The 13,109-nt window shown below is 42.6% G+C and overlaps 1 long non-coding RNA gene across 1 annotated transcript; it reads right to left on the bottom strand.

Moving 5' to 3' along the window:
* Window positions 1–356: 356 nt before the first annotated feature.
* LOC147652869 (uncharacterized) lies at window positions 357–4,206 on the bottom strand. Its single transcript, XR_015287562.1, has 2 exons — window positions 4,028–4,206; window positions 357–3,627 (listed from the first exon to the last, which is right to left on the bottom strand). It is a non-coding gene; the product is annotated as an uncharacterized LOC147652869 (long non-coding RNA).
* Between the last annotated feature and the right edge of the window lie 8,903 nt (window positions 4,207–13,109).

The raw sequence follows: 13,109 nt of genomic DNA, 5'->3' as shown, positions 1-13,109 counted from the left end.
CATTTGGTTTGTCTTTATGGAGTCCCAGGATGATTAATTATCTTCTGGAAGCGTTCTGTGTATCTCAGACTTCTGTTTTACTGATTTTTTTAGTGTTACCTCTTTATTGCCTGAGAGTGCACCTGCTTCCAATTATATGCAGATGATATACAATTACATCTTTAGAAGAATTCATATGACAATATTTCCCTGAATTTTAGTAGTGCCTTTCTGATATAAAGCTCTGGTTTAGTACGGGTTTTAACAAAGCTAAAATCAATTAATCATATATCTTGAATTACATCAGCTTAAGCATTGTAAAAGAAAAAAAAAATTGAGAGCTGGGCCCTCTTCATTCTAAATTGGGCCAGTATCAGGGAAAGATTGCATGAATATTTTAATTTTAAGTGCTTTTAAATCACAATGGTATTTTCTTTTCAACAATTCCCATTCTCACAGACAACTGTAGCAGCAGAATTTTGAAAATCAACTTAGAAATTGATAACAACCTCATTAGAAGCCTAATTTTGTGATTCACAATCATCTAAAAAGTGATTTTAGGCATATAACATGATGTCTTTGAGCACCACTGGCTCTTTGAATACAGAATCATTACAATCAAAAGTTGGCTCATGAGCCATAGAAAATATTAAGCTGTAGATACAAATAGTGTTTCTGAAGAGGTCGTAACATGGATAATTCAAGAAACAGGAGCAGGCAGAATTCAGAAAATACAATTATTTTTATATTTTTTTTTCAATGTCTCTATTTTTTATTATCATTTTAGTAGACACCTGAGTATTTTCTCCATGTTGGTGGCACAGGACTGTGTACAATCCTTGTGAGGTATGTGTAGAACTATACCCAAATCCCTGTGTGTGGAGAAGCATTTACTCACTGAATACAATATTACCTATATTGTATACAATACAATTGTATATTGTACATTGTATATTGTACATTGTATATTGTAATTGTATACAATACAATACAATATTGTTTATTCCAGAGCAGAAATGCACCAATCCTCAAAATGCTCCCTAATTCTGCCCTCCTGCCAGGTGTGTCCATGCCCACCCTGCCAGATCCACGGGCAGGTTGCCAGAGAGCTCCACCATGCCAGAAAATTCTGCATTTCCACTGCCCATTTCCACCTTGGGAAGGGGAGATTAATGGATGCTCCAAGCCAATCTTGGATTTGCATAAACCATTTTGGAGTAATGTGATTTAAAGATGGCAGTCCAGGCAAATCTGCAGAGAAGTTTTTGTTATTTAATAGCTCTGCAGTGTCCTTAGTAATAATAAAAGAACTTGTGTTGTTAAGAGCGTGTGTAGATTGGTAAAAGGCATCCCTTCCTGGTACAGAACAGCAAATTTACTGACAAACCTTTAGAACTGTTGTCTTGCATCCTTTATTCCTTTCCTATTAGGTAACACAGAAGAATAATCATCTTTCCTGGCTACTCTGGACATTAGAGAGGGATTCCTGTACTATATTCAAATCAAACACAAATATTCATAGAATATTGGTTTTGGGTTGGAAGGGACCCCTAAGATCACCCAGTGCCACCCCATGCCAGGGGCAGGGACACCTTCCGCTGTCCCAGGTTGCTCCAAACCCTGTCCAACCTGGCTTGGGCACTTCCAGGGATCCAGGGGCAGCCACAGCTTCTCTGTGCCAGGGCCTGCCCACCCTCACAGGGAACAATTTCTTTCTCTAAAAGATCTCACAGCTTACAAAGACTCTACAGGATTGATCCAAGAGTTCTAGTTCAGGGTCTTGCTCTCAAGCAGAAGGTGCTTGATGAAATCAGGTGCCAGTGGAGCACTGAACACTAATTCTGTACTGTGTGTTACGTCAGTACTTATGATTTATTCTAATTAGCCAAGAAGGACTTGCACAGACACAGGTTTTAGGAAGATCTGGCTCAGATGAAGAGGGAAATGGTTATTTCATCATCCAGTGGCCTCATCATTTCATGCCCATTGGTAAAGATGCAGCAAACCTCTGGGCTGAGTGATTACTAAATTATATTTTCCACATCTGCCCTCCCATTACACCCTCTATCCACTTATCACAGAGTGTAACTGAGGCTTTGCAGCTATTTATTATAATTTTCAGTGGAGCACAGTTGACCTTGTGTTTGTAGACAACTTCTTTTGACCTGTCCACTTTAAAGCAAAAAAACACCTCCAATCAGGTTATAACTGTGGAACAGAGGGAGGAATATAATGATATTGATGAAATGGATATAAGGCTACCGAGGCTGCATTTTAATTCAGTCCTGGTGCTGTTTGCATCTAATAAAATTCCTCTCGGGGAATTGTTTTAAGCTGACCTCTTCAAAGTAAATCACAGCATGATTCACTGTACAGCTAGTTTTCATAATCACAGTGTGTGAGATAAAGCAGAGCTGCAGTCAGGCATGCAGCTACAGGACAATTGCAAACCATCATCCTGCTAGGAACGAGCAGAGAAATTCAATTAATGCTCCACTTCTGATGAAGAATCAGTGAGGATTCATTGTATTTGCTCAGAAGAGGAAATAGCATTCAGGATCTCAGCACTCAGGTCCTGGCACTGCTGCCAGCCCTCTAAAGGTGGCCTTGCTAATGGAAAGAACATTTTTCCATGGTTCCTCTGCAGCTGGGGCTTTCTGGGATGCTCTGAGGCTGCTGCTTCATGGCCAAGTAATGTAAGAGCAGAACTATGGGGTGAAATATTTGGCCCACCATGTGTATGTTTTAGGTATTTTCATGGTGCAGAACAACATGCAGTAACACAAGTCTGTTGCAGTCAGCAACTCCAGGATCTCGTCCAGAGAAGCAGCAGGGTTCTGGAGACCAGCATGGAAAACCAACAAGACGGGCTCCCTTTCATGAAACCATTTATTCAGCACGGGAACAAACTCAGGTCCAGAACAAAGAGCCCTGAACAGAGGCACAGCAGGGGTTTTTGAGGGACAGAACTCTTGAGGGTCTCCACCCTTGAGGGTGGAGTTCAGGGTCAGGGACCACTAGAAACACAACAGGGGAGAAACCCCCCAGGGATTCAAACCCAACCAGAACTCCTGGGCTGCCCTTCACAAGGGCTTTGGGATGGGACAATGTAACTCTTAGTGTCCCCTGAGGCACACTGCCACATCTGCTCCTCTTCTATTATTTTTTTTTTTATTATTTTATTTTTTTAATTAGGAGCTTAAAATGTTTCCAAACATACACCTGAAAATCTCACCTCTTCCACAGAGCACCCTCTTTGCTTTGTGGGGCACCAAAAACTCAATAACAAAACACATTAAGCAACCAGAAAAAAAACAAAATTAAAAACAAACACTTAAATCTCGGACCACCCCGGGCAAATTAAAGAGTGATGGTATTTAATACAAACAAAGGGAGGTTACTTCACAAGTCCACCAAAAATATGGTGCAGCAGCTTCTCCAAAGCCAGCCCATGATGGGAACCAACACGTGCTAAGTGCACCACTCCAAATTTAGTGATTTTCCAAACCCCTCATGCAGCCTGACCTGAGAGGATAAACTGATCCCATCCACGGATTATGAAGCTTCCCATCACGTGGTGATACTTCAGTGATGTGCAAAGTCTGCTTTTTGATCCCACAAAGTCTGGGTGAACTCCACACTGGTGATCTGAGAAGAAGACATGAGTTTTAATGCTGAGTTTTACACTGTGAGATGATTTGCAATAAAACTACTTCAAAGAAGAAACAGCTTTCAAATCCTTCTTAACTTAAGCTCTTCTTCCTTCTCCCCAGACTTAATGCAGTTTTATTTACTTTTAAGATAGGGATTCACTTATAGGATAGTACTGAATGGTTGTCTCAGCCAGGCTCTTTTAAAACTACATTTCATGAGGCTTAAGACATCTTTTAGAGGGAGAAAAATCAACAGCAGATGCTGATATTTTCTGCTGTGCAGTCCTAATTTCCTTAGATTCAAGGATCAAAATGCAGAGGGAGAAAATGCTGAAATAATATAATCAGTTATAAATTTTATAATAGCAAATATGAGACAGAAAACAGACCCTTACCCACGTGTGCTTTGGGTGCAGGCAAGGCAAATACAATATGAATACAATATTTTTCTAGTGAAGATGAATAGACAAAAAGAAAGAAGAAGAAGACACAGATCCTCTTCTTCCTCATCCCATTCAGCCCCTACTGAGGTATCACTGCTCTCCTGGATGGGAGTGGCTGAATTCTGTTCCTTGCATCACTGGCTCCTCACTGGGTAGCTTGAATTGATTGCAGCTGGGGCTGCTGGGCTGTGCCAGTTTGCTCCCCATTAAAAGCAGATTTTTTTCCATTGAGACACTGTGGGAAATAGACAGGCCTGTGGGAGTGGAGTCAAACTCCATGAAAAGAAATGAAAATAACCTTGTAGTTATTTATGGGAAATATCCTGGTGAGTCTGGAGTCATGGATTGGACTGAATCACTTGTTCTTTATTTTTTTTTTTTTGTTCAGATCTCTGCTTAAGTTCCTGCTGCCTCATGTCTAGTCATCTACATCTGTGACAGGTGGTAAAGATGTTTGATTTGTCCTTTCTGCTGTTCAATGTGTGGAGAAAATGCTGGTAAAGCTGGATGTCTCCCTGAAATGCCCCTGCAGAGGCACAATTTAGCTATCCTCATATCCTATCAATTTACCTCCCACACTGGTCCCCTCTTGCCCTGGAAGATGCTCACAGCACTGTAAAATTATAACAGTGCCCAAACTGCCCCAGAATCAACAGGTGGAAAAAATAAATTTATTCCTGTAAGGTGAGGTTTTATCTTAAAATAATTCACATGGAAAGGAAAAATCACAAGGAATATCAGGAGCCAGTGTAACTCCAGAACTCTGGTATCACAATCTGTACTACTACACACTTATAAGGATCCTGAAATATTTCAGATTATCTGCCATATGCTCCCTGTCAAAGTGGTTGTGCACCACTAAGTTTTCTTTAGAAGCAGAATTTCTTTTATCATGAGTTTTTAACAGTTTTGCTTTGAATTTAGAAATCTATAAATGCAATCAGCACAGAAGCCTTTTTTTACCCAGGTTTTCTTATCACCAATCCTTCTTTGTATTCCTCTTTGTTGCAGTGGTTGTGTGTCTCAAAAGAACAGTGTGGCTGGCAGCTGCTAGCTGTGACTGTGTTCAGGGCAGGACTGGTTAACAGGAAGATCTTCTTTCAGTGTGGAAAATAAATAAATTCCCACATGCATTTCAGTGCCTGCCAGAAATCATCTTTCTATTTACAACTGAATGACCTGAATTACCTTTTTACATATACAGATGAACCAGGGCTCTGAAGGGAATCAAAAGACCATTGCACCATTTTAGATGCTGATCTCTGAAGCAGAATAGCAAGAAGTCCAGAACTTTGTTTAGTGGAAAATTCAGGTTTCAAAATGTATTTTCCAGGCTGATGTAGAACAGAAATGAAGTTTTGTAAATGCATTTTTGGTGACAAATACAGAATAACCCCTTGCCTCCCTTAGAGCACACACAGAGTCTGGTATCTGGAGCTCTGCTGTGAGATGTGGGGAGGCTGGATTCAAATTTCTCCTCCTTCTCTGTTGAAATGACATAGGAAGAAGTAATCCCAGGCACTCACCTTCTCAGAGTCTCCTGGATTTTTCTGTCATTATTCTATATTGGGCGTTATCATGGGGAAAACTAAGAAAAATTGCAATTGATGGGAGCATTTTTTCACTAAATCAATGCACTCCTTAGGTAAAGTTTTTATTTAGACAAATGATCTCGGGTCTTGTGCACATCTGTGAGTGAAGGTGCCCCTTTTCCCAACCCCTTTGTGCACACCCTCTGCTCCCTGCTAACCCCAGGGGTCACTTTGTGCTTGTGCTGGCACAGTGGCACCTCCCTCTTCACACTCTGGCCTCTCTCACACTCCCCAGCCAGGCTCCCAAACACCCACCCCCCCTGTTCTTCCAGAAAATGCATCCCCAAACCTGAGAAACCCTCATTAAAATTTCACATACCCACCACATAACTGCTATCAACTGCAAACTCCCCAGCCAGCTCCCTCCTGACAAGGTTTGATATGGTGTAATGCAAAATGCATATTTATCCTCGTTTTTATAACATTTTGTTATGGCATATCGCCTCCTATCATCAGGCCGTACCCTGGAACTGATGAGATTGCAGCTGTTTGGGGCATGCATCACCTAAATTTTATAGAGTGCCTTCTACTCTTGATTTTCAATTGTCACAACCCACCAAAGATGTGCAGTTTCACAGCTTGGGGCTCTAAGTCACAGGAGATAAAGTGCGTATTGGAAGAGTAAATTGAGTTTTTTACTTTAAATGGAAGGAAAGTCATAGTTGGGCTAGAGGAGAAATAATAAATCTACTTTCTGGAACAAATAGCAGCTTTCATGGTTTCCAGCAATAAAAGCAGGAAGAAAGGCCTAAAGACATGAACATTTAAACAAACAAGTTGAAGATCTTAAAGAAATGACAGTGGGAGCTCTAAAAACTGCTGCCAACTTAAAAAAAATAAAAAAAAAAATCCCTGTTCTGTTTGTTTGGGTTGTATTTGTACAGGAAGGAGATGAGGAGAGAGAAAGCATTTTAAATAAGGGCTTCCTAACCACATGGGTTGAGGTAGGAAACTGTGTTTACACACTGGTTGCATGCAGAGCAATTGTTACTTTAAAAAATTTTAAAAGTGAAGCTGTTAAAAAAATAACAGGGGATGGAGAGGAATAATAAAATAACAGCAGATCCTTGGAGCTGTGAGGCTTTGGGGAAGAATAAACAACCAAACCCCTGTCCCTGGTAGAGGTTTCCCTACCAGATTGGCTTTGCATGGCCAGGTTTTTGTGGTGAGGGGGATACAGGGGTGGTTTTTGTGAGAATCTGCTTCTGCCATGTCCATGGAGCCAGTTCCAGGAGGAGCAGCCCTGCAGCCCCCAGGCCAGTGCAGAAGTGGAATTTGCCTTGCCCATGATGGTATTTGGTGGGGGATCTCCCTCTGTGCTTATCTGGACCCACAAAACCTTCTTTAGGTTTTCTGTCCCCCGTCCAGCTGTGCAGGGCAGTGACAGAGTGGCTTTGGCTGGTGCCTGGTGTGCAGCCAGGGACAACCACTACATCTGCCATGAGAAAAGTTTATGTAGAAGATGTTGCCCAAACCCCTTTTTGGGACCTTCTGTAGTCATTGGTGTCCAGGGACTCAGCTGCACAGCAGGAATGTTTACATTTCCCTTCGGGGCTACAGGAGCTTTGCTGGGCTTTATATCCCAGTTTATCTCCTCCTTCCCCCTCCTGTGAGAGCCAGAAACCCACCTGCAGCTTCTGTCTTGGATGTATCATGGAATAGTTTGGGTAGGAAGGGACTTTAAAACCCGTCTTTTCCAGCCTTTTCCATGGGCAGGAACATCTTCCACTATCCCAGGATGCTCCAAGCTCTGTCCAACCTGGCCTTGGACAATCCCAGGGATGGGGCAGATCTGCCTTCCTCACTTAAATGCTTGAGGAAGGGAAGTCTAACCATATTGCAGATTCCTACTTTGCCTCTTTTTTCTTTCTTTGTTTAATTTATGACCCTTTGGGAGGTTTATGCCAAGCCTTCATCCAGCAGAGGTTCAGCAGAGAGATCTCTGCAGAGACAGGGCCTGCAGCAAAACTGAAAACATGGCATAAATATGTTACTTATTTTTCACATCTAATGTATTCTCTTAAAATCTCTGCACTTTATTTGGAATCTGAGCAACATGGACCAGATTCCTGTGTAATATTTCATTAACTCTGTTGGAGTGACACCACTCTGTTGGTGTGCCATGTTATTTAATGCTTAGCCACAGACTCCACTGAGATGTGGAGTCAGATGCCAGCATTCTTGCTAGAAAAAACAATATTCATGTTAAGAATTCACATCACCATTTAATTATTAATTGTGCCTTAATTGGCTGTCATAAATTCATTTGCCCTTTGATCTATGACAATGATTCTTTGGGGTTGTTATGACTGCTTGCAAGCATGAGTAATGACTTTGACTTCAATGCAAAGATGTTAAAATAATGTTGCTGCTACAGCTGAGGTGACTGAAAGAAATTGAATTGTGGAGGTAGTGAGAAGGTGGAGAAGTCACAGATTTCCAGCACTTCAAAGGACGATTACTTCACACCAGAGAAGAATTAGACCAGCCTGCCAGAATAGTGACTACACAAATATCTATTCTTGTGAAGAAAAACTAACAGAAAATAATTAATTTGGCCTTTCTCTAGCTAAACAGGGTCCAAGAGAGCTGGAGAGGGACTTGAGACAAGGGATGGAGGGTCAGGAGAAGGGGAAACGACTTCAAATTAACAGAGGGAAGGGGTAGGTGGGATATTAGGAAAAAAAATTCTTTCCCTGTGAGGGTGGGGAGGCCCTGGCACAGGGTACCCAGAGAAGCTGTGGCTGCCCCTGGATCCCTGGAAGTGTCCAAGGCCAGGCTGGAAGGGGCTTGGAGCAGCCTGGGATAGTGGGAGGTGTCCCTGAACATGGCAGGGAGTTGGAATGAGATGGGCTTTGTGGCCCCTTCCAATTCAAACCATTTTATCATTCCTTAAAATGATATGATTCTATGATAAAGGAAATAAAGAAAGAAAGAACAGATCAGCATTAAAGAGCTAAAAGGTGCTGCCTGGCAAACAGATGGGTGCTGTTACCTGGCAGCTCAGATAAACTGGGAGGCTGCTCTCAGGCTGAGCCATAAATCTGAGCTGGCTTAGTGCAGAGTGATACCAGCACACAACACAAATCTGTCAGGCAATGCTTTATAAAAGCTGCCTCTTTTCTGGCCACAGCACCCTGGAGTTAGGGAAGGATCTCTCCAGAGGGGTGTCCTGCAGAGGTGTCTGTGCTCAGAGCCCGGGTCCCAGCGCAGGAGTCTGGCTGCACATTCACCCCCCAGCAAAGTCTCACATCCCTCCCTGTCACTCCTGCACGTCAGAAGACACAAACTCCTCCACAAAACACCCTGTAACAAGCACAGACACTTGCACAAAATGCCAAAAGTCACGAAACTACAAGGAGGTGCATGAAAAGGAGTATTTTTAGCTCTAGTGCATAGCTCTACATATATAATCTGTAGAAGGATGTTTTTCCTTGGAGTTCTCTGGTAAGAAAATGCATGTTATGAACAGAATGTGTCCCAGGCCAGTACAGGAACCAGCTGCTGACTTCTGTACGAACAAGTTGGCAGCAGATTTGATCCAGGTCAGTAGTTAGAGCAAGAACATCCAGCTGCATTACATAACTTGGCAAACTCCTTCCTTTTCCAGGCTCCTGCATTTTCAATGTACCTCACTCCCTGCAAATTGAATGTACAGGCTTTGAGGGAAGAGCCAGCTTTGGCTCTGGATTTCCTATGTCCTGCTCTGAAATAACCTCTCCCCCTATCCCCAGGACACACATTAAATTGGAAGAAGGTCTTTTTGTGCACCACAGGCTTTTGGCTCACACAGATCCAACCATCCAGGGCAGGACGATACCTGGCTCCCTTCACGAGGAGGAACTTCCCTCATGCTTGCTGCATTGCTCTCCATCTCCAAGGAAACAGGCAGGGACAGTCACTTTCATTTCCCAGCTGCTTCCAGAGATTCCCAGGAATGCTGGGGGTCCCTCTCTCTAAGGCAACGAACTGGGATTTTTGCATTCTTTCACTGATGTTGCTCCCAAGCTGTTGCATGATCTTGGGGGTGAGTCATTTCTCCTCTCACTTTTGGGCATTTTGAATCTGTAACTCATTCAGGAGGCCTGCTTTCTGCACTTTTTTATTGTTTTGTTGCAGGTTTTCTTGTTGTAGTTTTTTTATTTTTTATTTAATCACTATTTTTCTTATATTACTTTATTTTAAAAAGTTCAAATCACTGAGATTTTATGGCATTCTGGATGTCTTCTCTACTCCTTGTGAAGCAGAGAAAATAATAAAGTCTTTAATGCTTGTCATGGGCATCTTCAAAAAGCATCCCTGGTGTCCTAAGGGACAGACTAAATCTATCAGGGGAATTAAAGAAAGAATGAAACTCCATCCTGCTACAGGATTTCTCTTTCTTGCAACAAACAGTAGTGGAAAAGTTTTCAGTTTTGTTCTGCATCTGTGTGTGTTGGGGGTGGGGAAGGATTGTTTAGAATTTCATCTTTAATCATAGAATCACAGAATGGCTTGGGTGGAATGGACCTTAAATACCATTTTGTTCCAAGCCCCTGCCATGGGCAGGGACATGTTCCACCTTTAACCAAGAGGGTCAGCCTGACACAGGAAGGATTCAGAGCTTTTTTCCTCCCAAGACACCTCACCCAGTGTGTTTGACAGCTTCTGGCTCCAGCCAAACCACCCACCTGCCTGCACTCAAATAAACTGCACTCACCACTTTCACACCTCCAAGTGTCGAGAGGCTCCTCTCTTGGCAATGGCAGAGCCAGGAATTTATGCCTGAGCACTGCTGAATGACAGGGAGACAGGAAAAAAACCTCTGCAGAAGCACAAATAAAGCAGCAGCAAGGAATCCCTCCCTGATCCTAATCTATTATTCCAGTCCCATGAGGAAGGCAGATGTCAGACAGCCCAAATCTATTTCTGGCTCAACCTTTTGAAACCTTGATTCTCCATGCAGAAGGTGGAGATGATCCTCAGATCCAGAGGATGCAAAGAGAATTAAAAGTGATTGAAAGGCACCTGCCAGAGTGCCAGGTATTTGCAGTAATGAAAAGCTGCCTACAATATTGATGACATTTTGGGTGGATACTGAATTAATCATCTGTTGGGACACTTCTTCTGATTCAGCTCTTTCCCTTTTGTAGAATCACAGAATTACTTAGGTTGGAAAAACCCTCTAGCATCATCCAGCTCAACCCTTCCCCTGGCACTGCTAATGCCACCCCTAAACCTTGACCCCAAGAGCCACAACCACATGGATTTTAAATCCCTCCAGGGATGGGAACTGCCCCACTCTCTTGGGCACCCTATGCCAGGGCTTAAAAACTCTCTCTGTGAAGAAATGTTTCCCAGTATCCAACCTAAACCTCTCCTGGTTCACTTCTACTCAAGGGTGCACTGCATGTCTAGGAATCCATTTCCACATGTCCCTGCTATCTGTCACTGCCTCAGGTTTTGGGCACACATTGTCTTTACTGAGTTATGAATATTTTCAAGCTTTACTGATTTCAACCAGTTTGCTGGCATTGAGCACCTTTGGAAACTGGCAGACTTGTCAGTGGTTCATGGCATTCAGAGCCAGGAGGTTTTTTCCTAGATTTTTATAGATTTAATGATTCAGTCAAGGAAACATATAAGTGTTTTTATTACAAGGCAAGAAAAAGAATCCAGAGTCCAGGTTCTGTGATTTAAACTCAGAATCAAAGAATGGTCAGGCTTGACAGGGAAAAGTGGGGGCTTGTTAAGGCTTTCCAGGGAAATGGCACGTTTTTTATTTTATTTAATGAGGAGACAGCATATTTACATTACCAGTAGTAATACTTTTCAAATGAAAATGAAGCCATGAATGCACATCCTTCTCTCCCCGAAATTCCCTTCATTCAATGCAAGCTTTACATAACCTAACATTTCTATACCACTGATATCAGACTTTATTCTTTAGTAATTACTGGTAGTGCACACAGCCACTCAGCATTAGTGCTTTTTCATCTCTCTGAAGGATTGAGATCTCCATGTCTGGGATAAGCTGAATTCTTTGCCTTTGATTCATTGAAACTCCAAGAGTTTTACACTTCAGAGCAAGCGTGATATTTTAAACAAAGTGCTTTTTTCTCACCAAAGCTTGGGAGTCACTGGTGAGGACAGCCCCAGGAATGGGCAGAATGCACTCTCCACAGCAGCAGCTCACATTAGCATCCCGTGGTCAGTCCCTTTCGCTTCATTTTCCTCTCCGTGGTTTATCCTCACGTCACCTCCTCATTGGGCTGCAGCTCGCCCACCAGCAGCTGAGAGCTGCTCATCTCCACCAAACCCTCCACTCTTTAACCTTGCAGTGTCTGGAGAGCTGGGGGATGGGAATTCATCATGAAAAATGGGGTTTTGTGTGGTTGCACAAACGAATTGGAGTCGGCATCGATTTATTCGGGGTTTGTCCTCGTGTGGTGTCCGGCTCCCTTTGGGTGTGAGATGCAATTTCTTCCACTTTTCTTCAGGCCCTCATCCCCATGTCTCCATATGTGATGTGGCTGATTTTAGGGGCTGATTTCCAGGCTAAAGCACAGTGAGGGAGAGGGGCTGAGTGACACCTGGACGTGCTCCCGTGGTCCCAGCATCGCTCCATCAGGGGATGCTGAGCCTCGGGGCAGCCCTGGGAGAGCCCCGGCGCTGCCTCCGCCACCTGCAGATTTTCCAACCTTCAACAGATTTGTAGCAATCAGCAGTTCCCACTTTCCAGAGGGACACAGCTACGTGTTTCTGAATCACTGCTAGTTTTTCTCGTCTGAAAGCTCTTCCCCACAGAACAAAAAAAGGAAAAAAAATAAATAAAAGAGCCAGGGCAAAACCTCCCACACTTCAAGAACTTCCTTTTTTCTCAGTTTCCCCTGAGCCTGTCCAATGTCCATCAGGCTGTTATCACTTCTGCCCAGCATGATGAGCCCTCTCAGAAAAATAAGACTAAAACCAGCTGAAATAAAGCATAAGGAAAAAAAAAACAAAACAGCAAAAACCCCAGACTGTCTCTTCCTCCTAAAAAATGATGTTCCAAAATGTTAAGAGAAGCTTAGATATCCCAAAAAGCTTTAAACCAGACTGGGTTTGTATCCTTTTACATTTCCTTGTGGATATAACATCTTTGTTGAAAAATGATTGGTTTAAAACAAACCCACAAATTCTTCTGAGGGGAAAAAAAAAAATACACTTTGAAATTATTGACTTTTGCAATGTGGCTTATATTTTTAATGCAAATATTTTTAGTGCAAATACAAGGCTATCTTATTGCATCAAAATTCATGGCAGTGCAAACACACGAGGAGGTGAAAAGTCAAAAAAAGGGGATGTATTTATTCCACATAGCAGAATGGAAACCATTTCAATTTTCAGGAGAATAGTTCTCCTGTGGGTTCACCTGTTGCACTTAGATATGTCAAATGATTGTAAAATATATGTTCTGGCAC

The sequence above is a fragment of the Cyanistes caeruleus genome, chromosome 5 (genome assembly GCF_971803275.1).
Source record: "Cyanistes caeruleus chromosome 5, bCyaCae1.hap1.1, whole genome shotgun sequence".
Classification (NCBI taxonomy): domain Eukaryota; kingdom Metazoa; phylum Chordata; class Aves; order Passeriformes; family Paridae; genus Cyanistes; species Cyanistes caeruleus.
This window is presented reverse-complemented; position numbering and strand designations above follow the sequence as displayed.